This window comes from Vombatus ursinus, unplaced genomic scaffold, assembly GCF_900497805.2.
Source record: "Vombatus ursinus unplaced genomic scaffold, bare-nosed wombat genome assembly UNPS02014797.1, whole genome shotgun sequence".
NCBI classification, from domain to species: Eukaryota; Metazoa; Chordata; class Mammalia; order Diprotodontia; family Vombatidae; genus Vombatus; species Vombatus ursinus.
Genome location: NW_020954575.1, coordinates 11,195,136 through 11,221,224, shown reverse-complemented (window position 1 = coordinate 11,221,224; position 26,089 = coordinate 11,195,136).

The window sequence follows — 26,089 nt, the reverse complement described above, 5'->3', positions numbered from 1 at the left end:
AAATACATATACATAAATATAGACAGATACACATATATGTAAAACAACTTTGCAAACTTTATAGCACAATATATATTTGTGTGTGGGTGCATATACACATAATATGCTGGGGGCAATGCAATGATGATAATGTTAATAATGGAATATCTCTTCTGTTTATATTTTGTTCAGGACGCCCTCGATGACAAAGATCTTTGATACGAATGTGTATTCCTGCTTTATGCCTCATTTGCTATTAATAACCCAATGGATCAATGAGCAAAGTTATCTCCACAACTACATCTGTCTTGGCATCTAATATGATCTCAACATATGCATAGAAGATACTCTGTTTGAAAAGATCCATGAGACTTCTTTTCTTCTAGTGATTCAAATATCTTTCTTTCTTTTTTTCAATAATCAACAAACAGTAAACATACAAACTAGAACCAGACCAAATATATATCAAGGAAGCAGAATTCAAGGTGACAATTTTAAAGATGCCCAGAGATAGATTTTCAAGGTATTTCAAAGAAGGCATATGGAAACACTGTGTCGTCACAAATACATGACAAAGACTGAGAAAAAGGGAAAGGAAGAAGCAAAGACATAGCATTCATAAGTAAATAGTTTAAAATATCCAAGCGATTTAGAAAAGAGCATGTGAGACTGTATACTAAACAAAGCTTATACCATTACATTTCAAATTTTGTCATGTACTGGTGGTGTGAGCCACAGAATAATGCATCTGAGTGTGTCATTCTCCTGCTCCATTGACTTTAATTAAACTTGTTTTGTGCTTATGAAATTAACAAACTCTTTGCAAATGAGGGGGAAAACATGCTGCTCACATGGGTAGATTTTTCCCTTTAACTTACACAACTCAACTGCTTTGTCATATTCAGCAACTCTGGTGGATGCAGCAATATGCCAAAATCCATTAGCAGAATCTGACATGCCACTGGAGTGGAAGTGTTGTCTTCCTCTAATACACATGATTGATAGCATCTCTGAATGAGGTCACTAGATTCTAGCCCTTATCAGAAATCTGTCATTCTGTAAAATGGTCCCACAGCTAAAAGAAAGAAAGAACAAATCCCCTCACTGTTCCAAAACAACCAGTAATGTGGTGATTTCCTGGTGTGCCCAGTGTACCATGGTTCCCTTTTGAATTTGGGTGACTGGCTGGTGTTTAAAGGATGGGCCAATAACAAATTACCTTTCACTTGTTACAAAAGCAACATTATCTACTGAGTTGTCAGGCATGAAAAATTAATCCTGTTGTGGCACCACCATGCAGTATTTCAGGAAAGGAATAAGAATAGTCATGTAGTGAAGGGAAAAAAAATAGAACATTTATTTTTAAGAACTAAGGTTTATTAAGAAAAAATACAAAGCTGTTCACAAAGTGATTGAAAAACCTGGTCAAATTGCTTCTAGAACAGTAACTTGAAAACCTGAAAGTCTCATCTTGACAAGTCCTCTGAAACTAAGCTGCCCTGGTGGCACATGGCTTTAAGTACAAGTAACTTAAACATGTGAAGGGACACTGAAATGATTCATAGGTAGAGTAAGCAATATATATTGTGTGTATAAAAACATATACACGTGACATGGTGTAATTTAGGGGCGAATTAATAAAAACATATTTTCTTTACTTCTTGCTTTGTTCTCTTCCATTGGGGGGGAAGAAAGCAGCTCTAAGTATGTATCACCTCTCTATCAAGATGTAGGTGGCATATTTTGATATCTGTCTTCTAGAATCATAGTTGGTCATGGCACTAAGCTGAGTCAAAAGTCTTTCAAAAATATTTGTCTTTACAAGGTTGTTTTTACAACTTATTTTCTTAGTTCTGTTCACTTCATGAACATCAGTTCATGCAAGTATTAGCAGGTTTCTTTGAAACTGTCCCTTTCATGATTTTTTCATAGTAAAATATTATTCCATTACATTCATATTTCCTTATTTATCAGCCATTCCCTAAATGATGTGCTTGCCATCAGTTTCCAGTTCTTTATTATCACAAATAGAACTGCCATAAATGTCTTTGTACATATTTATCCTTTTCTTTCTTTATTTTTCTTTAATAGTGCTTTATTCTTCCTTCTGTTTTGAGTAGAGCCAATGATACCAAAGGGTGATGTCCTGATTTGCCTATGAATTGGATTGAAGTGAAGCAGAGTAGCACAGAGTCATCAGTCTCACTCTCCCAGAATCATCAAGTCCAGCGGTAAGACAGGTCAGGACAACTGGCAATGGACTAGGGTGCAATGGATGACCTTGGCATCTCCAATGTCTGGCCAAGCTCTAAGAGCTTGACAACACCTACTTCAGCCACTTTCATGGCAGTTGGAACAAATTATTCTCATCTGCCAACTCTGTTTTCACATGTTTAGGGTAGACATCCCCCTAAGTCACTGATGGGTTTGAGGCCTGTCAATTCCTCTCAACCCGGATTATCCCATCTGCCAAGTTGGTTTTACCAGAGTGTGGCCATTGTGTATGCTACAGCTTCTTGGAGCCACAGGTGAGAGTTGGGTGACAAGTGGACACCAAAGGTGGATGAGAAATCCTGAAAAGAGTTCATCAATTCTTCACGCCAGAGAGCACCTTTAGGACTAGCATAGTCCTCCTTGAACACTCCATAAATCCATTAATAGTGTTATTAATGAGTCAAAGGGTATATACATTTTAGTAACTTATAGGGCATAATTCTGAATTGCTCCCCAAAATGTCCAAATGATTTCACATTTCCACTGATGTGTGAATGTGCCTATTTTCCACTGTCCCTTTAACATTTGTCATTTTCCCTTTTTATGGAAAACATTGTCAGTATAATGGGTTGTGAGCTAGAAGCTTAGAGCTGTTTTAATTTGCATTTCTCTAATTATTAATTATTTGAGGCTTTTTTAATGGCTATTCTAAGGTTGCACTTTAGGAAATACAATCTTTATTCTACATTAGCAATATGACTGAAAACAAACAATCCACTATCTCTCTGAAACCACAATAATTATTTGTTAGATTTGTAACAAAGAAGAGGGAGGAAGGGGTGAATGAAATTTGTTTATATACTTCACTAATGGCTATTCTCTCTAAGGATAAAAATGTACATCTTCCTCATCCTAAACAACTCTTGTCCACATTATACTATAAATTCTATACAAAAGGATCCATGCAATACATAGGAGTTCTTCCTATAACTTTATTTAGACCACCAATATAATGACAACTCATTTCCCTTTTCAAACAGTGATGTTGACATGTCGATTTGGGGGGCAGAATATGTATGTGTATTTACACCTGTATACATATTACCCAGAGCTGCAAAATTTCCTGAGTTTCTGGGCTTGTCAGGACACTTCCACTGAGAAGCTATGTGAGCAGAGGCTCAGAGAGTAAGGAAGGTGTGAAAATCCTGAACTAACTCCATGCTGACTGAGACTCCTTGCTTTTTAGAATACACAAGTAGAAAAAGAATAATGGTAAATTGATGTCTCTCCCCTCTCTTCCCACCCCCCAACCCCAGTTGCTACAATCAGAGAACAGTGAAGGTGATCCAATTGGGTGCAGAAGAGAGGAGCTGTCCAGACCAGAGCATTAGTCAAAAGTCGATGAGCATATGTAAGTATACTGGAACTGGCCAAAGGAGCAGAGAACAGGTTCTGGTGAACCAGCAGCTTTGATGCTTAATGAGCCCTAATGGCCAATTCAAAGCTCTTTTCTCCTCCCTGACTGGTTGGTTGTTGTCCTTCATGCTCAAAGAGGACCAAAATGACATCACTATGTTGGAGTCAAGGTAAAATGGCATGGGTGATATCTTCTGACTCATGCATAAATTGGTGAAGTGGATCTAAATGAGGCAGAATTGTCATCGGAGTCTAGTGGCAAGACAAAAGTCAAGCAACTAGTAATGACTTGTTGTGCAGAGTATGACCTTCGTATCTTTGATCTGTAACCAAGCTCTAACTTCTCCATAGTGCCTGCTTCCACCATCTTCATGGCCCATTGGAACAATTTTTTTTTTACATCCTCCTATTCTTCCAGAGAAATCTTTACATGCTTGGGGTAGACACTCTTTTAGCCCATTGACATGTTTGAGGCCCCTCAATTACTCTTTTTTTTTTCTGCTAGGCCATGAGGTTAAGTGACTTGCCCAGGGTCACATAGCTAGGAAGTATCAAGTGTCCGAGGCCAGATTTGAACTCAGGTCCTCCTGACTACAGGGCCGGTACTCTATCCAATTCACCACCAGCTGCTCCAGAACATCCTCAATTACTCTTAACCTGGTTGAGTCCATGTGCCAAAGTAACCAGAACATAATGATAAGAATTTAAATCTCACTTTCTTCATCTACCCTCTCAAACTGGCTAGAAAAAAAGGGGAAAAGTAAAGGAAAACCAAATCTGGTCACCAAACTTATCACATTTTTTTCTTTTCCTTATACCTTGGTTGAATGTCTATCTGAGTTTTCTATGCTTCTTGATACTACTAACCAATTGCATGTCCATAGACAATGGTTTTGTCTGAGCCTATAAGTTCCTGACTCAAGATTGAGGGGAAGCCAGCCTATTAAGGAAGAAATTTCCCTGGTTTTTGTCAATATTGGGGGTGAGCTTACTAGACAGAGTTTCTGCATTTTTGGTAACCATTGAACTTATACTAAAGTATACCTTCTAGACTGACTTTGAACCTGGAGATAATACTACTGAGATGATTCTTTGAATGAAATAGAGTTAGGGATGAATATGGCTGTCTGCAAGATGTACCTGCTGGCACTGCTGGTGGCACTTAGTTATCTGTTACTAAATAGCCTCTAGCACACACATCTACATCCCCTGTTTCATGTTGGAAACCCTCTTGCACAAGGTCAACATGTGATCTGTTATTCTCATTCATTGCTACATGTCCAGTAAACTGCTATTCTGGTCATGCATTTCTTGGATATTAGATATTTACCCCAGAACTAGAAATATATTGCTGCCTATTTATGTCTAGTATGTCTTTTCATTCATAATGAAGTTTAAGTAACTGAGATGTTGTTCTTTCTTAAAAGTCCATTTTTATAAGAGCATTGAATTGGATACATGAGAGGGTAGGAAAATAGGACTGGGAAGGGAGGTGAAAGGGGAAGGTAGGGAAAGGTGGCTGAGATACCAAATCTAATCTCCTTTAAGATATATGTCATCTTAATATGAATTTAGTCTTGTTCATAACAGCTAGCTTCAAGTAGAGTTGTTCCCTGAATATCAGCCTTCTTGTGAATAAAGATTATTCTGAAGGTCCAAATGAAGATAAAAATGGTTTTCCAACATTTATTTCTTTTGACATAGCTCTGGTCTGACCTGGTTCACAGGGATGGGGCTTTGAGATTGGTACTTTGGAGGTACAATATTGGCAGGCAGAGCTCACACAGGTGGGAGACTAGCCAGAGGTAGATTAATCAGCAAAGCTGATCCAAAAGTCAGAGTCTGTGAAACAGGCAGGCAGGGTAAGTTAAGTAATTAGTAAAGGCAGCTTAATGGAGGAGGAGAAGGCAGATCACCAAGTGGGTGAAGCGGGCAGGCATTGTATCCTGTGAGCCAGTAATGGTAGTCTTCAACAAAGACAGATTCAATGCTAGGATTCCATAATGGAAACTAAGTTAGAAGTATAATAAGCAGTCGAAGACTAGGAGATGTGGTATCACATTGGCATTTTGATTAACAAATTTATGTGATGTGTACTTCTCAGCAGCCTGGTAACCTCTCCACACAGACATGAATTTTTCCATTCTCCATCCAGGCCTGATCCATGGTTTCAGCTCAATGTTGCATCTCTCCAACTCCCATATACATTTTGGTTCTGATGACTATTGCTAAAGGGCCAATAGGACTGGTGCAAACTTCTCCCATGGAGAGGAAGCACAGAACAGTGCAGAGTGAAGTGTAAATACCCTCTCATATCTCATCCTGTCTTTTAAGGATTTGCAGTGAGGGGCGGGACATTTCTTGCAGCATTCTCATGGCAAAGGCATCAGACAGAGAACCAAAATAATTCAATTCAATAAACACCTACTATATTGAGTAATGTGTTGGGGATGCGAAGATAAAACCAAACAGTTGCTGTCCTCAAGGAGCTTACAATCTACTAGGGGAAAACAACATCTATTCGGTAGTGTAAATACAAAGTTTTATCAACATAACACATTAATTTAAAAGGTGAGGTAAAATTATATATATATATAATATGCACAATATATATATACACATATATGTATAAACATACCTATACATATATGTGTGCACATATATATATAACTACCTACATACATACATACAGAGAGAGAGAGAGAGAGAGAGAGAGAGCATAATTTGTTTCCTTTTCAACTTAACTTCCCAGGAAATATTTTAAATTTCAGCATCTACTCATAAGCAGCTCCTTATATAATGGCAGAGCAGGAAGCCACTACAAGGGGGACTAGGAAGATCCTTCTGCCTTCTCCATTAAGCCAAAATCTTCCCAAACCTTTCTTGCATTCTGGTGTTTGAAATGTGTCTGACAGGGGATAGAGTCCTTCATACCAATAATAGAAATAATGTTTAAATTGTGGAAAGTGAATTAGACCTAAAGTCAGGAGGACATGACTTTAAGACTTGGTTCTGACAATTCCAGTCCTATGACAATGGATAAATTATTTAACCTCTCTGAGCTGCCTCCACAAAATGGAGGTAATACTTATACTATCTATCTGGAAGTGTCATATTGAGTATAATATTGTGGACGCCTTAGAGAGTTATATAATTCAAGATACTGTTATCTCAGGTGCCCAGTAGCTAGCACCTACTCTATCTGCTCCCTTTTGCTTGTTTCTTTACTGTCTTTGTGGTTTGCATTATGTTTAACTTCAAAGATTCCTCATTTTCTTTTGAAATAAGACAAGACTATATAACAGGTCTTAGGTTACTGTGTCATCAAGTGACTCCTGTGCTGTTTTTCTTAATCTTAATGGAAGAGGTAGGCTTTCAGTTTACTTTCCAATTGGGGAGGTAACATATGTATATATATATATGTGATATGTATATATAATATATATATAAATATAAAAGTATATATATATACACACACAGACATATATATGTATATATATATACCTACCTACATACATACACACACACAATATATATAAGTTGGTCATGAAATGGTTTTCTTCTCAAGTCACTGGATAAGTGGTTCAGTCAGAGTTGGATGGCAGTATTCACAGAAGAGCCTTCCAAGAAAACTATACTATAAGCAAAACAAAACAACAAAAACAGGTTGTTTTGTGTTCGGAATTCTAATTTAAGGATAGATATAATTATTCCTCAGAATTTCAAAATAAAATAATCTATGATTCTAGCCCTCATTTCATGTCTGAGTTTTCTGCCATCTTATACTTAATCTTCCATAGGCATAGAAAACAAAAAAAATCAGTGTTCTGTGTGTATTTATTTTCTTACATATAATATAGATGAAAAGAAACTGGTTAAATACTACTGCATAGAGGGCAATTGCAAAGTATGTACTGTAAAATATCCTAACTACCCCAACCAATTTATGATTTCTAAGTATAGGTCCCAAAGCATTTGCATCCACTATCACAGAAAGAAGTGTTGAAAGTGAGGAAGTGTGTGGTTCTGTGCATCTCAGCTCTTAAGCAGAAAAGAAAGGGCAGCACAGGGAGAGAGGTCACTCTCTTTTACCCCTGGTTCCACATCTTTCTGTACTTCGCGGTAACTATTACTTTCAGGCATTCTAGTCCTCATGTCTGCCTGCCCTGCTCCTGCTCCCTACTGGATAGCTTCCATAGAGTGCATTTTCATCCCTATAAGGAGAAGTTTGGGTTAAATTTATTACCCCCCAAATTCAGTCATGTTTCCACTCTTCTATTGTTATTTCCAGTAACAGTAGATGGAAATTGAAGCTGCTAAAAGCATAAGAGATTGGCCTTCAGATTCTGTCACAGCTCACATAGTGGGCTGGAGCCTCAGCCTCCTTCAGTGGCATTCTGTACCCTCAGGGGTTGGCAAAAAATGGTTCTGAAGGACAAAGGAAAGGAAGAACAAGGAAACTTTTGAAACTTGTAAATCCAATCTGAAGTTCTGCTATCTCCTAGCTAATCAAATTATTCCTTCCTATTCCCACAGAAATAAAATAAGATATATATATATACACACACACACACACACACATATACACACAAAGACATATACATATGTGTGTGTGTATGTGTGTATGTTACACTTGCTATAAAATGCTTATTTGCTCACCTCCCTTCCTCCCCATTCCCATGTAAAGAGGAAAGAGGAAAGCAGAGACAAGGAGATTTATATAGTTCTTAATAATTTATTATTATATCATTTAAATTTTTTATACTTTATATAATTTATAATAATTCAGTAACAATTTATATAACTTTTACTCCCTATCCTCCTTACTTCTTTTCTTCTCCACTCCTACATCAAAGAGAAGAGAGAAGAAAAGAAGGGAAGGAGAGGGGGAAAAAAGAGGGAGGGAGAAATTACTTGGAACCTGAATTTTTAAACCAGATTTGGAACAAAGAATTAGGACAAGAATTACCTGAGAGGAACTCAAAGGGAAGCATAGTGCAGAATAATTAAGAATAAACAATATTGTCAATATCCCTTCAAGCCTAAGAGCTATAAAAGGCAATAATTTATGTAGTAGATGAGTAGTATATTCATTAAGAAATAACAAACAAAATACTTTGTTTAATAGAGCAAGAGTGAAATGACAAGATGAGTGTACATGTTTATGCTTCCATAAAGGTACATTGAGGTGAATGTGAAATAAGAAAAATCACAACCTGATTCTCCTATGATGAGTTGAGTTACTAAAAGAAGAGAAAGGAATATCTCAGTGAAGGGTGAAGAAATATTGTTTTATGAACATGCAATTTACTGTAACTAGAAATATGAAATTCTTGAGGCAGAAAGTCTTAGTGAATAAAGTGCTGGCCTGAGGAGTCACCGAATCTGGTTTTAAGACATACTAGTTGCATGACCATGGACATGTTGCTCAACCTCTCAGTGGTATAGTCATCTTGTTGAAATATTAAATGACTAATAATAATAATCTATTAGAGACTTGGACACATCTAGAGGCTATGCCTTATGCAACATTTGGATGTGAACCTGGTGATATTTAATGGTGTATAGGAACTGCTTGATGAGCCCACTGTCCACATAGACAAAAATTATATAGGGTAGAATGTGTCCCAGGGTGTTGGGGAGAAAAGATTTCCTTATGTTCCTTCTATATTTTGAAGTAAATGTCCCTTTGTAAAAGCTGATTGATATTAATGGGTAATAGAATTGGGGCATTAATCATTGGCAGCTAACATCAGAGGGAACACACTAGAATGAGGGCTCAAGCTAATAGAATTAGAGAAAGACATGCGAACTCCTCAGGGGTATACCTCAGGAGAGATGTAACCACGCTAACTATTGAAAAGTAAGGTCAGATTAATTGCTGCATTAAATATATGGAAAATGTGGTCAGGTTAGCAGGTATTAGGGCAGGAACTAGTACATATGGAGAGATTTAAAATTGAGGGTAGTGATGATTGGAAGAGGGGATCAAGATGCATTAGGAAATAGTAAGCGTTAAGATCTAGAACAAACAGGTGAATTGGCCTTAGCAAGGAAAAAGTCCGCCCCTTTATCAGAGATTGGAGCAAAGCAGACATTGGAGGATTATCAAGAGGTTTTGAGATGTAGAATAAAGTTCTCTACTAACAGGGAGAAATAAGCAGGATGTGGGAGGGGGGATTGAAGAGAGAAGAAAAATGTTTGAAACAGCAGCCGTGGGCATTGTAATGCAGTCAACTAAAGAAGAGTAAAATGATTGTCTTGTTGTATTAAGGGCCCAGTGGATAGTAGATAAAATAATTACTCACTTAATTTAGGCAGCACAGTTGTGTTACTTCCTGCAGCATTGTTTAGTAGCCAACATGTAAGAGTGGAGAAGATCGTTGTTGGACGTAACCTGGACTGGAACATTGGCAAGGCATGGGATAAGGAGGCAATGAATTCAAACACAGATAATGTATAGTTGAATTTTTAACTATAGGGCTGTGATTGGGAAGTGAGGAAAGGAAACCCAGAACAGGGTTGATGTCTGTGAGAATCCCGAGAGATAGTGAGACTAGAGGTTTTGATAAAGATGACATAGTTTTTTCATCCTCAGTTTCTTCATCTGTAAAATGGTAATGATAATAACACCTATCTCACAGGGTTATTGTGAAAATCAAATGAAATAACATATACAATGCTTTGCAAACTTTTAAACCTTATAAACATTCTAACTATTATTACATACCTAAAAAAAACAAGCTGTATATAAGAAGTTCTCTGTTTCACATATAATAATCTTTTTGTTTAACTTTGTATATGGAAATGTTTTTTTTGGGGGGGGTATGTTCATTAAATTCTGAATTAAAAATAAAAAAAAGATAATAAAAGTTTAGGAAGAATAAGGATCATAGAGTGATTTACTTCCAGAGTGATGGAAGTATAAGAAATGAATGTCAAGAATTTCAGAGTAATTGATAGTGGAAATGAAATATTCGGGTAGAGACAGTATCAGGACAGTGCAAAGAAAGGTGGCTCTGAAGCCATGGGGCTCCACCTATGACAAACACTGGTTATTTGACCCTTAACAATTCAAGACTCTCTCAATGATCTATGCAACTCTCTCAACATGAGTTGTAAAGAAGTAGGCAGCCTGTAATGACAGAGGAATTCCCCTCAAATAGGAGTCCCCTCTCTCATTTAAATCACAGGTCCAGCACCTATCCCAATGTCTGATGATGAGAGCACTGAAATGGAGTGAAAGCCTAAGTCGTAGGAATTGAAGAGTTTGAAGGACCAGCAGCTCAGGATACAGAAGCACGGTATTTAGATATGAACCCAGAGACGGGGACCAGTTCAACTCTGTTTTTCAATGCAGCAATAAGCGCATTGCTTGTTTTCAGCAAATACCAAGTAGCAATAAATATTACCATAATAAACACTACCCTTCCTAATAATAACACAGTAGAGTGCTTCTTACCACATCCATTTATGATATCAGTGGACAGGGCATAATAGGAAGCAGCTTATGGCAAGGCCAGAATACACAAATATATCTTTCAAGAGCATGTTGTCACAATTCAAATGTGTATCCCATGCTCCATTAGTTCCACTTAGCTGTTTTATGGTGAGTGTATATTCAGGTGGAAATGTTGATGCTTCTGAATATCTCTTATGGCAAACATAGCTCAGCTTTTGCAAGTACTTAATGCAGAGCTGCACGGTGGATTTGATTTGTCTCTTTCTATGGGGACTTTTCCTAATTCAGAAGATTTATAATTAAACACATGCAATTTAACAACTGCCAGAGGCCAGTACTTTACAGAGACTAGGAAAGAATGAAGAAGAGGCACAGTACCCAATGGGGCCCAGTGTTTTGTTTTCTTTTTTCCATATCTGTATATCTGATTCCTTTACTGAGCTTCAGGAAAGCATTTTATTTTGTTTCATTTTGTTTATTTAATCTTCATCTCTTTCAGCATCAATAGTGACTTCAGATACACTGGTGTCCAAGCTAGTGAGTAACAAAGGTGCATAAGTCACTCTCCTAGGCCCTTGAGTTTGCTGTGCTTTCTGTCCAAATTTAGGATTTCATCCATGTGGGGAACTTCTCTTGGGAAAGGCTCTCCGCTGATTTGGTTCAGCAGCTCTGTAACTTAATAGTGTTTAAGAGTTTCCTGGACTAGCACTGAGAGTCACATAAACTGTGACTGGTGTCATACAACCAGCGTATGTCAGATGCAGAACCTGAACCCAGGTCTTCCTGACTCCAAGATGAGACTTCCATCAACTACTCTTTCTCCTCTATTAAAATGAAAACTCCTTGAGAATCAAGGTTATTTCATTCTTTGTATTTATCACACAGTAAGCACATAGTAAGTGCTTAATGAATATTTGCTGATTATGTCACATAATTTCTTCCTAATTACATGTTACCCTTTACTTTTAACTAATGGTAATACATGTTTTCAAAGGTGTCGACAGCATTTCAACTTGGCATTTAGAAAGTGAATGGGGGGCAGCTAGGTGGCACACTGGATAGAGCTCTGACCTTGGAGTCAGGAGGACTGGGAATACTGCCTCTGACACATTCGCTATGACCATGGGAAATCAACCTGAGACTCTTTCTTGCTTTTGTAAGGATGAAATGAGATAATATGTGTAAAGGGCTATGCCAAACTGAAATATTAACAATAATTAAAAATGTTTGATTGTGGTGCCTTTGCAAGTAACAAAAAAGATTTTTCATTGTATTAAGACCAGGAAAAAGTGTGGCCCAGATTTACTTACTGTGACTGTTGACCGAAGAAGTTATGACATCTGCTTAAGGCTTTGTTCTTTCCTGCTTTCTCTCCTTTTTTTTCCTCTCTTTTTGCTAATGCATTGTTCCTATATTTTCCTTTTCTTACTTTGAAAAATCACAACAGTTTTACAATTGCATGGGCTCTTGGTATAAGCTGTGTTATAAAGCATCAGAAAGATTTGCAAGTACTAAAAAGAGGACTATTCAACTTTATTCCCCTTAAAAACTCCTTGATGTGTGCAGCTCTGAGCCCTTGAATGACATGAGAAGAAAAGAGATCTGGGCTCTATGATCAGGGAAGAGCTTTGATGCTGTTCATCTCAGGGAGACCTCTTAGCTTTCTCAAATGTAAATTTTTACATCCCAAGGTTCAGCTAACTTATTTTCTTGGGAGGGTTTAATTTCTTGTAAAACTTTATTTGTAAATAATTAATTATTCACATGCGTAGTGAACATTTTTTCTTCTGTTAGTTACAGCCTGAAAATTTCAGGTCTTTTCTCAAAAAAACAAACAACAACAAAAAACAGCAGCAACCTCATCATTTAAAAAAACGCTCCCACAGATGGCAAGATGACCTGGAAATACAGTGCAGCAACCTCACAGTTACCTGTCATTTAATTAATCTGAAGTCGGTGCTTCTGCACAGCTACAGGCCAATGATCATTGATGTTCATCATGATAACCCCAAGGCATGGTAATATCCTGAAGGGCTTCCTGACTCATGAAAGGAAGACTAAAAAGTGTTCAGCAGAGTTTTAATGATGTTTATTTTTAAGGGGTTATTTGTATCTGAAACCTATGATTTCATTAGTATAAGCAAATCCTGGTGAGAACATCCCTCCTCTAATTCATATTAACAACTCTTCTGCAACTGGTAGTTTTAAAGAGTTACCAGGGGGCACTGAGTGCATAAGTGATGTGCGCAGGGTCGCGTTGCCAGGATTTGTCAAAGGTGGAACTTGGAAACCATGTTTTCCTGACTCTGAGGTCAGCACTTATGTTAGGGTACCTAACATAACCCAACAAGCCCTCTGGTTGCTCCCTCAGTTCCAAGTTTGTTCTATCCAGTCGTGGTTGTTATTACATACGGTCAATGTGACTAAAAGTAATGACATTTGATATTAAAGATTTGTAGCTTGAAAGAATCTTAGAGGCCAGATAAATCAAGCCCCTCTTTTTTATAAATAGGGAAATTGAGGGCCAGAGAGGTAAAGTGATCTGCCCCAAGTCCTACAGGTAGTAATAGCAAAGCTAGGACAAACCCAGATCCTCTGACTCCAGATCTAGCACACCTTTCCCTAGCACCACACTGTTGTGCATATGTGTATATATACACATGCATACATATATACACATACGTATGTATGTATGTATGCATTTATGTATCCCATGTGTGGTTTTCTTGCCAAAGAGTCAATGGTTTGGAGAGGTTTGCCACTTCCTTTTCCAGCTCATATTGTAGATGAAGAAACAGAGGTAAACAAGGTTAAGTGACTTGCCCAGGGTCGCACAGCTAGAAGTATCTGAGGCCAGATTTGAACTCAGAAGGATGGGTCTTCCTTACTCTAGGCCAGCACTCTATCCACTGCACCACTTACCTGCCCCAATACATATACCTATACATACTCATATGCATACATAGATACATATCTAAATCTATATTTCCAATTGATAGCTGTGTTTTAAAGGGGTCATGTTGAATAGCTACAGGCTAATTATAGTAATGCTGTAATTATGTAAAATTTTGGGAATTCTCCTTGGAAAACTTCCACTGGATCCAATCTATACACCACACAGGGTAATCAGATTCATTATTTTATACTCAGAATTTATTTTGGGGTTTTGTTTATTTATGTTTAAACAAGTATAATATTACCCACTCAGAGTCAGTTGTGTCCAAACATTAACCATTCAGAACCCAGTGTAGTTCTGAATAAGATGAATATGGTCAAGCATCTTATTCAATAGACTTGGTTCTGAATGAATCAGAGAATCAAGGAATATAAGTAGTGGAAAAATATATCCCATAGTTTTCTCAAATTCCTATCTGACCCCAAAACCCTCTATGACACTCCAGAAAAAAGGAGATTTCCACTGAAAACATTTTATGAAAGAAAAACTATTACCTCTCCAAGAAGCACATTGAACTTTTGGGCAACTTTAGTTTTGGGGAAGTTTTTCTTTTCTTTATTGTTTTCATTTTATTTTATTTTTGTTGACATCTTTTGTTTTGATGTCCCATTCATTTCCAAATACATCCTTACTTATCCACTACCCAAGTGAATTATCCCTTGGAACAAAAATTTAAAAAAGAAAGAAAAAAATAAAGTTCGGCAAAATTAACTAACCCATTGGCCATGTCTGGCAATATAACAGAAACAACAATAATGATAATAACAATAGAAATAATGATTTACCTTTATATAGTACTTACTATGTGCTAGGTACCATGCTAAGAACTTTACAATTATCTCATTTGATCCTAACAATATCTATAATCTCACACTTCCATAATAAAGGGAAGTACACTCTTTCAAATTTGGAAGCAAAACAACAACAACAAAGACTTATCATCTGCCTCTTTGTAACTTGAACTTATTTTTTTAGTTCTGCCTACTGAACCAAATGACAGCAAGAACAACAGTAGCATTTATATAGAGCTTTAAGATTTGCCAAGTACTTTACAAATTTTATATGATTTTATCCTTAAAACAACCCTGGAAAGTAGATTCTCAATATTTTTATGTTTTCTGAGATTTTTAGTAGAAATAAATGCTGGATTTTCTCAAAAGTCTTTTCAGTATTTACTGCTAAATTAATATATTTTCATTATTAATATTTAACATATTTTATTATATTTATAGTTTTCCTGATGCTGAATTAATCTTGAAATCCTGGTATAAATCCAACCTAGCCATAAAGTATAATCTTTTAAATGTCATTTTAGACTTCTTGCTATTATTTTATTAATTTTTCATCATTGTTTACTAGAGATATTGGTCTGTTGTTTTCTTTCTCTGCTTTGTCTCTTTCTAATTTAGATATCAATACTATATTCATTTAATAGAAAAAAGATTGAAAGGGTATTTCTTTTCTTATTAGTTTAAATATATTATGTAGTACTGACATTAATTGCTTATTGAATGTTTGATAGAATTTATCGTGAATATATCTGGTCCTAGAGACATGGCCTTTTTTCCCATATTTTTGGAGTTAATTTGTAGTTTATTCAATTTATTTCTTTTTCTGATATTGGGTTATTTAAATGGGCTTATTGGCAAGGAATGATTACTTTAAAAATAATTGTTACTTAAAAATTAAAAATAAATAAATAAAGGCTTCCATGGAACATTAAACAAATAAAAATACACGTAAAAGAAATTTCTCATTCTATATCTACATAAGCTAACAAAATAATTTCTTCCATTATTCATATTTAAAAATGTCTTACTTTCAGCTTCAAATCTATGATTTTATGAAGCACTACCATTAGAGTTAGGTAAATCAGTAGATCTGCAAATCTGCCCAACTATCAATTCGCGTGGTTAACTTTCTTTAGGTCCTTGTTTTTGTTGCTGTTGAGCAATGTTCTTGTTTGTATCTTGTGGTTGTGTGGTTTGTCCTTCGTTCTTGAAGAGACCATGACATCAGATGATGATGGCGTGACTTGCAATTGAATTTGATTTGAGTGAAGGAGGGTTGTACAAAGTCTCCATCCTCACTTTCTCCTCCAGAGGCATCTGGGTCCAGCAGCCAGATATTGATCTGGATGATTGGAGATTGCCCAGGATGCAGTAGGAGACCTTGGCCTTTTTAAGCTAAGGTCTTTTCGAGTTCTCACTTTGAGTGAGGCAATGCCCGTTAAGTGAATAGGCCTCTTTAAAAAGTGAGTGAAGGTATGGCCCCTTTAATTAAAAATAAATAAATAAAATAAACTTGGAAGGAAGACCCTCAGGGCTGCTGGCCAAAAGGGAAACAATTACTATTGACATTCACTCTGAGCCCAGAGGGCCCAAAAAATAACCATTGAGAGGGGCTGGTGAATTTGCACCAGCAATTCTAATTCAATTGCAAGTCATGTCATCATCAACCCGATGTCATGGTTCTCTCAGAGAAGGAAGGACAAACCACAACCTGTAAGTAGTCCGAGCTGACCTACTGGGGACCCAGCTGACCAGTTGTAGTTAGACAACTCAGTTTATCTTATCTTCTCCTCTCCTCTCCTCTCCTCTTATCTGAGGGTGTTCTGCCCAAAGGATAGTAATCTATGGTGGGATCTACTGGTTAGATTTCTTTATCAAAGACCAAGCCTTAAACATAATCCACTCTGGATCTCATTGATTGGACAACTGTGGGTCCCTGCCCTGGCCCACCCAGCACCACTCAATATTTGTTTCTTATTAACTTTCTAAACATTCATTACATTGCCTATTTTAGACCCTTCCAACTTTGCCTCTAATCCCTGTCCCACCTCATTCTTAGCAAATGGCCTGATTTCTGCTTTATTGAAAAAATCTCCATGTACCTTCATCTTCTGCCCTTTTCAAAGAAATAATCCTTGTCTTTTACTACTACTTTAGAAGCTGTGTACTCTTTCATTCCAGAGACCTGTAGTTTGAATAAGTCAATCACGCTGACATGTTTCTTCATTCATAAAATGGGTGGGCAGAACGAGATGGCCTCTATGGTAGCTTCCAACTATAAATATATCCTCCTCCTCCTCCTTCTGCTCCTCCTGCTAACTATCATCACCATCACTATCAATATTATTAACATCAGCAGCATCTTTATCATCGCAGTTGTTGTCTTTATCTTTATCTTCCTCACTTTATCTTAGCCTCCATCTTCATCATCTTTGTCATTTTCATCTTCCTTATTATTTTCTTTTTTATTGTCCTCCTCCTTGTCTTCTTCCTCTGTAGTTCACTTTCACAATAAGTTATCAAACAGTGAATTTGAGGGATTGAACAATCCTTTTTAAGGGAATATCAATGAGGGAGCCCTGACAGCTCTGTTGTCTTAATGAACCTTAAAGGATCTGTGACTGTAAATTCACCTAAAAATTGTTGTCTAGTTTTACAGGGTGGCTATTTTTAATTCAACAGAATCCAAGAAATATTTACTAAGCACCTACTAAGTACAAAGCACTGTACTTGATATTGTCAATATGAAAATTAAAAATATCATGCTGCTTGCCTTCAATTAACTTATATTCTACTAGTTGAAGGAGAAATCTTAATAGTATGCAATATACAGAGAGCTAAGTATTTAATAAGGCAAGCTCTGATGGGGCAAAGAAGAGACTCAGACAACTATTCAAAAAAAAACTGAGGAGGCAAAGAATATTGGGCTGATCTAGTAAGTCTTCACAGATGTGATAGAATCTAAACTGAGTCTTAAAATAAGAAAATGTTTCTATAAGGTGGAACAATATTAATTACTATGAATTTATGTTTGTTATATACTTTGTAGTAATGTCTTCCATACTTTTTAGTTAAACCTTATGTATTTCTCTATTAATCATACTATTCCATTTCCTGACTAGGCCTGAAAACAGAAAATTTGATAAAATATCAAAGAGTGACATCATTGCAGATAGATTTTGCAAATAAACTTGGCTAAATGTTTTCTTTGCACAATGAAGATAATGGTATGATGGTTCATGCCGTTATCTTCAGCTAAAGGATACAAATCAAATTCACATGGAATAAGTAATAACTATTATCTAGTTTTATTTTATTTTTATTATGAATTTAACAAAAAACAACAAACATAATCATTTAAGGTTCTATATGAAACTGCAAACCCTAATTTGCTTTCTTTTGAAAGTATATAATAAAGAGAAAACAGTTCTTTAAAATTGTCTCGCTTGTTTTTATCTTTCTGAAATTTCTTCTACTTTCTCCTGTGTATTTTACATGTTTCAATGATCTTCCTTTGCTCCCCTTCCCTCCCCTCTCTTCCCCTGCCCTGCCCTGCTCTGCCCTCCTCTCCCTTCCACTCCCCTGCCCTGACCTCCCTTCTACTCCTCTGCCCTCCCCTTTTCCTACTTTTCCTTACCCTTACCTTCCCTATCAATTTTCCCCTTTCCCTATTACTATCTCCCTCTCTACATCCATAATTCTCACAACTAAAGGGGGACAAAAATTCCCTCATGTTAACAAATAACATTTTGAAGTAAAACAAATCCATAGACTGTCTTTAAAATGTATGCCCTATTTCAAACTTCTAGACCAGTGGTTCTTAACCTTTTCTGTGTCACAGAGTCATGATATTCTGGTGTCAGTCAATAAACATTTATTAAGTATCTACTATGTGCTAAGCACTGAAGATAAAAACAATAGTCAAAAAGATAGTCCCTGCCCTCAAGGAGCTCACAATCTAACGAGGGAAACAACAAGCAAGCAAATATGTATAAACAAGCTATATACAAGAGAAATAGAAAATTATTTTTTTTAAAAAAGAAGACACTAGAATTAAGAGGAGTGGGGAAAAGTTTCCTACAGAAGATAGGATTAAGTTGGGACTTAAAGGAAGTCAGGGAAGACAGTAGGTGCAGATGAGGAGGGAGAGCATTCTAAGATGGGAGAGAGTCAGAGAAAACAATTAGAAACAAGAGATGGAGTTGTTGAGTTTTAGGAGTGCTAGGATCTCAAAATCACAACATGTGGTTCCTGCCTGAAAGAATTTGACCCAAGCCTTCTTTCAGCCAGAGACAAGGCTTATTAAAGATCTGCCATATTAGCTAGATTCTAAAGGAATCTGAGCACCTGTGAGCTATTGGCTAGATTGTAAAAATCTGAGCAGTGGCTAGATTATAAGAATCAGAGCATCTTTTTTTTTGTTTGTTTTTGTTTTTTGTTTTTTTTGAAGTACAAGGTTTTGAAGTTGGGTTGAATTTTTTTTTTTTATTTGTGGTGAGACAGTTGGGGTTGAGTGACTTGCCCAGAGTCACACAGCTAGTGAATATTATGCATCTAAGGTAGGATTTGAATTCAGGATCTCCTAAGAATCAGAGCATCTTAATAGAGACAAGATGGACCTTATATACAGAATGACTATGGGAGGGATATAGGAGTGGCCAAGCAGTCTATGAGGTAATGGAACTCCAAGGACCTGGACCCTGTGGCCAAGGGAGAATGGAGCCTAGATAGGATTAAGAGTGGGAAGTGGCTGGGGGCCATAGGGTAAGACAATGGAGGGCTAGGGCTAGGTTAAGGGTAACAGAATTGGGAGATTGGGTATAGCCGTATTGAAAGGCCAGTTGATGGAATTATAGCCTCAGGCAAAATCCAGAGATTTGGCCATGTGGGAAAGTCCTGGATTTTTCCTTTTTGGGGTCTAAATCCCCTGATCAGAGTGACTTTTTCCCAGAACAGCAAGGAGGCCATTGCCACTGGATTGAAGAGTTTATGTCAGGAAGTTAAGTCAAGTCTACGGATGCCTTCTCAGAATAATAGTTTTAATGCATCAAGTAAAATGAATAGAATTACAAAGAAAACCAAGTAAATTGAAATAGTTATATAAAAAAAAAACAACTCACAGTCCCTGTATTTAAACAATCCTTCTGAACTAGAACTCATCTAGTTCATCACTGAGGACCACCTCTAGTTATTCTGATCTATATCCTGCCACTGAAGCCAGATGGCTCCAGAGGAGAAATGGAAGCTGGTGACTTTGCACAGCCTTCTCTCACTCAAATCTGATTCACTTGCATGTCATGGTATCACCTCTCTGTTGTCATGGTCCTCTTTGAGAACGAAGGACAAACAATAACAACAACAACAACAACAAATAGTTCATCACTTCTGCCCATCAGAAGATTCAATGAAATTATGATTGGCCATTGCATTGATCAGAATTCTTGAGTTTTATTTTTCAAAGTTTTGCGATATTGTTGCCATATAAGTTATTTTCTTGTAGTGATAATGCCTGATTTTTATACATTTTAATAATTCTTTGATATAAAATGAATGATTTTCAATTTTTTTCCAGAATATACAGTACATTTTATGCAGTTACTGCTAAATAATGTAAATGAAATCACAAATACATTTTGAGAGCTAATACGTAATGATTCAGTAGATGATCCAGCACACCAAGAAAGCAGAATTTCCCAGAAATATTGAAAGAACTGCATTACTTTGATAATACAGAACCATGAAGACTTTTTTTAACAAACCTTATTGATATAAAATTTCTGAAAATGTTCTTGGTTAAGGGTTTTTTTTTAATCTTTATTTTGCATCATTTGGAGAAATGGACATTTTTATAGCAGATTTGGAATCAGAAAAGTTGAATTCAAATCTTGTAACTATGATGTACAACTTTTGTGATTTGGAATAAAGAGCTCAGTTCCCACAACAGTAGTCAGTATTTTTTCTGTCTCCTTCTGAACTGAAAGATCACCAACACTTTCTCTAATGTTACTTGGCTCTTTATTCAAAATCACACAATATGTTTCTTTCTCCACCAGTGTCCTAATATCCATCATCTTCCAATAGATATCCTATGTCCCAGTATTTATCTTCTCTAGATGGATAGCCAGGAGATTTCATTTTGTCCTGCACAACTATAACATCTAGCATGTAATTTCTATGTCACAGAGATACTACCATTCTTTTTTTTTTTTAACTTTTTGCTGAGGCAATCAAGGTTCAGTGACTTGCCCAGGGTCACACAGCTAGTAAGTGTCTGAGGTTGGATTTGAACTCAGGTCCTCCTGACTCCAAGGCCAGAGCTCTATTCATTGTGCCACCTGGCTGCCCTGATACTACCATTCTTAATGGGACATCTAAGTTGAAATGCCCACTAAGCAGTTAGTGGTATGGAACTAGAGTTCAGGAGAGATACCGGGGCTGTGTAAATTAATAGATGGATAGATAAATAGATAGATAGATAGATAGATAGATAGATAGATAGATAGATAGATAGATAGATAGACAGACATCTAAACTCTAAATTTATTATCCAGTACTTTGTTCATAGATTTCACTTATCAGCTAGAGCTACCTTCATTGCCTATAATAAAAAAAAATCCTCTGTTTTTACTTTGCTGAAGGAAAGGATAAACACCAAACCTAAGATGTCTTAATTAACCTAGTTCTCACATTCAAACTCTTCAGTGTATAACCACATATTCTACAGGACTAAGTGAGGAAGAAAACCTCCAGTTTTCTGAGGAAGAGCTGTTGAATACTGTCCCAGAATTGAACAGCCCCAGCTGTGAAATTGTTCAGAATCTGTGCAAAGCTGTCCCAGGTACTTGCAGGCCACTCTGGTTTCTAAGTTGGAGAATCAGGCACATTTAGTATTGATTCTAAAACAAAAATCTTCATTGCTGATATTGACTTGGGTGTGTACTTGTTTCTGCCTGTTGGGAGAAAACACCCCCTTTTAAGTGTTTTCTGTGTCAGTGCTTAGACTGCTGTAAATGCCTTGGTTTTATTGTAGATTTGGATTTGACAGTTTCAGACACTTTGGAGGATTTAATGGTCCCCTTCACCTCCAGTCATTTTTCAATAGGTCCACTTGTACAGCCCCTTCTGAAGGCTCCCAACAGCAGCCGCTTCAATCAGCTTTCCTATTTTTCCCTTCAATTGTTCCAAAGTACTTACAGACATGGTCTTTAACTTATAACATATTTTCTTTTCTTTTCTTTTTTAAAGTAATAAGCTTCAGGAGAGCTCCTAGTCCAACTGGAATATCTCTAGTAGCCACAAACGATCCAGGGCTAGATACGGTGCTGGCTCAGCAGCTTCAAGACTGATCTCAGTTGGTCAATGGTCAGGGTTGCTTATCCTGGTTCTCACAGACATTCCACAGAATAAGGGATATTAAGTCTTTGGTAGAAATAGAAATTTATTTATTTTTATCCCTATGCACCTTCTTCCCAACTCTTCCACACTTTCTATGTTCCCCATTACTGCAGCCCTAATTTTAAATTTTTTTAAAAATTGGAGCCTGAAGACCTGAATTAAGATTCCAATTTTTCTAACCCTAACCCTTGTAATTCTATCATCTATGATACTACTTGCTACATGTGCAAACTTGGAGAACTCACCTTTGTTGCTTTAATTTCAATGTGTACAAAGTGGAGTGGTTGGGCTAAAATTTTCATTTAATATTTTTTATTGATATAATTTCTTAGACCACTGTAATTCTCTCTCAATGTCCCTCTTAGAGAATCATAACATAAAAATAGTGACTTTTAAGGGGGAAAAAATAGGAAAAATTAACATAACTAATTAATACATCAAAAAGCTATGGGGAAGCTAGGTGGCACAGTGGATAGAGTACTGGGCTTGGAATCAGTAAGACTGTTCTTCCCGAGTTCAAATCTGGCCTCAGACACTTACTAGCTGTGTGACCTTGGGTAAGTCACTTAACTCTGTTTGCTTCAGTTCTTTATCTGTAAAATGAGCTGGAGAAGGAAATGGCTAACCACTCTAGGATCTTTGATGATAAAATTCCAAAAGGGGTCACAAAGAGTAGGACAAGACTGAAAATGGCTGAATAACAAAAACATCAAAAAGTCTGAAAATGTGTGTAATGTCCAACATTTGGAGACTTCCCTCCCTCTACAAAACAGTTGTTTTTTTTTCCCCATGTATAATAATAATTAATAATAATAGCTAATATTTATATAGTGCTTACTATATTCCAGGCACTTTACAAATATCTTTTTTCATATGATGCTCACAACAGCCTTGGGAGGTAGTTGCTATTATTATCCCCATTTTACAATTGAGGAAGTCAAAGGCAAACAAATGTTAAGTGATTTACCTGGAGTCACCAAAGCTAGTAAATGTGTGTGGCTGTATTTGAATACAGGTCTTCCTGACCTTACACCCAGCTCTTTGTGTACTCTCCCACCTAATTGTCCCGCATGTATCTCATTTCAAGCTATGCTGTGCAGTCATTTTTTAATCATGTTCATTTGGGGTTTTCTTACCAAAGATATTGGAGTGGTTTGCCATTTCCTTCACTACCTCATTTTACAGGTGAAGAAACCAAGACAAACAGGGTTAAATGACTTGCTCAGGGTCACACAGCTAGTGTCTGAAGCCAGATTTGAACTCAGGAAAAGACGTCTTCTTGACTCTAGGCCTGGAAATCTTATCTATTGCACCACTTAGATGCCCTGGTTTCAAGCTGTACTAATTCCTTATAATTTTGCAACATTCACTTCTGATTTTTTTTTTTTGTGGTTGTTCTTTCCATTTGCATTGCTACAGTCATTTGGTATGTTATTTTCTTGATTCTGCTTACCTCACTCTGCATCAATTCATGTAAATCTTTGCCTACTTCTCTGTATTTGTCACATGGTGTTTTTTATAGCACAGTAATATTCTGTCATATTCATATGCCATAATTTATTTAGCTACTCCCAATCTAAGGACATTTACTTAGTTTCCAATTTTTTTTTTGCTATAACAAAAAAAAAATATTGCAATAAATGTTTTGGTGTATATGTGAACTTTCTCCTTATCAATGTCTTTCTTGGGGTATATGCCTACTATTGAAATCTTTGGGTCAATGAGTATAGACATTTTAGTGATTTTATTTTTTTTAATTCCACATTGATATCCAAAATGGTTTTACTGATTCACAGTACTATTAACAATGCTTTAATGTCCTACGTTTCTATATTCCCCTCCATTGTTGACTATTCCCATGTTATATCATATTTGTCAATTTGTAGGGTGTGAGTAAAGCCTCAGGGTTGTTGTTGTTTTTTTTTTACATTTATCTTATTATTAGTGATATGGAAAATTATTTCATATGAGGGGTCATACATTTTGGGGTGGATAGTTACTTAGTAATTCTATTCCCAATATCTTCCCTCTCTAATGAGAGAAAGAGGAGAGAGAGAGAGAGAGAGAGAGAGAGAGAGAGAGAGAGAGAGTGAGAAAGAACCATTGTCAAGGTACCTCTGAGAGGCAATACAAACTTTACAACATAAATAGGAGAGTGGATTGAGATTCTGAGCAAAGGCCAGAAATGATGGAGAAGGACAATGTTTTGCCTTCCTCTGGATAAAAGTCTTCAAAGTCTGCCATTATTATTCCATTTGAAGTGTTTTGGTTTCCCAGATGAGCAGATATATTCAAGGTACCAAAACATATTCAGAATATGAATAAATAATTTGGATGTGATTCAATATTTTTCATAGTACTTGAAACATAATAAACATTCATTCATTATGGATTATCTGTACTGCTGATCCTTTCAACTAACATGGATAACCAAGAGTTGAATATGTTACTAAGAGATTTTATCCTGAGGTTTAAAAAATAAAAACCAAACAGTAAAAAGTTGCTTTGTGAATTCACAAAGTACCCGAATCTGCATATCATGCCAAGCCAATTTGACTGATTTCAGAAACAAACGGTTGATTGATTGAACTCAATTTTTTTTCTCTGATGAAATTTTCCACTTTTCAACTAATTGTTTTGGTACTCTTCAGGTGCAACCAGAATAAGAATGAGAAGCAGGGCAGAGGTCCCAGGAGTGAATATCTGAAAACTTCAGTTCTAGATCCTACTCTGCCCCGATTCATTTCTGTGACCTTAGCCAACTCACTAAAATCTAGTTTCCTCATCTAAAAAATGAAGGGTATAGAATAGAGGATTTCTAAATCCCTTCCCTTTCATAGATAGGTGACAAGGTGAATGGAGCTTTTGATTTGGAGTAAGGAAGATCTGAGTGTGAATCCTGCCATAGACACTAGCTAGATAACTCAGGGCAATTTACCAAACAAAGCTCTTTCACCCTTTGTTTCTTCATCTGTAAAATGAGACTAAGGATAACACCTCCTTCACAGAGTTGTGAGAAGTAAATGAAAGATAACCTACATCAAGTATTTCTCAAATGTTAAAATTTTATATAAATATTACCTGTTCTTATTGTTGTAAGCTTTACAGGATTCCTCTATTGAATATATGTAGTGTGTGCCTCCTCTGGAATTGATCCCCTCCAGTCCCAGTGGTTATTAATCCTCTGATCTTTGGAGCTCCCCAACTAAGACCCAGCAAACTGACAGGTGCTTTAGTGAAACTAAATTAACCCACTATATCTACTAAGTGGTCCCAAATATTAGGTTATGCTTCACCCCCACACTCCATTTAGCCATTTAATTTTTCATACAGGCAGGCCAGCCCATCATGTTCCTGTTTCTGCAGACTTATACCCTTGAACACTTTCCTCCTTTTCCCCTTATCTACTTATTGCCCAGGTCACAATAATTAATTAAATCAATAATATCATTACTTCTGGAAAGAGCTCGTCAATTGACTGCCTTAAGTATCAACTCACCATCTTAGTGTGTCCCCAGAAAGAAGAAAAAAAATTCTCTTCCGGAGCAAGACTCTCCTATGAATGTTTTTTCTCCTATTAGAATTTAAGGCTGTTGGTATTCTTAGCACGTAATTCAGTATCTGGTATGGAGTGTTTAATGGATGGATTCTCTTTCTTTTTTGCTTTCTTTCTCCCTTCCTTCCTTTCTTTCTTTCTTTTCTTCCTTCCTCTCTCCCTCCCTTCTTTCCTTTTTTTCCTACCTTCCTTTCTTCTTTCCTTCCTCTCTCCCTCCCTCCCTCTTTTCCTTCCTTCTTTTCTTTCTTCTTCTTTCTTTCTTTTTCTTTCTTTCTTTCTTTCTTTCTTTCTTTCTTTCTTTCTTTCTTTCTTTCTTTCTT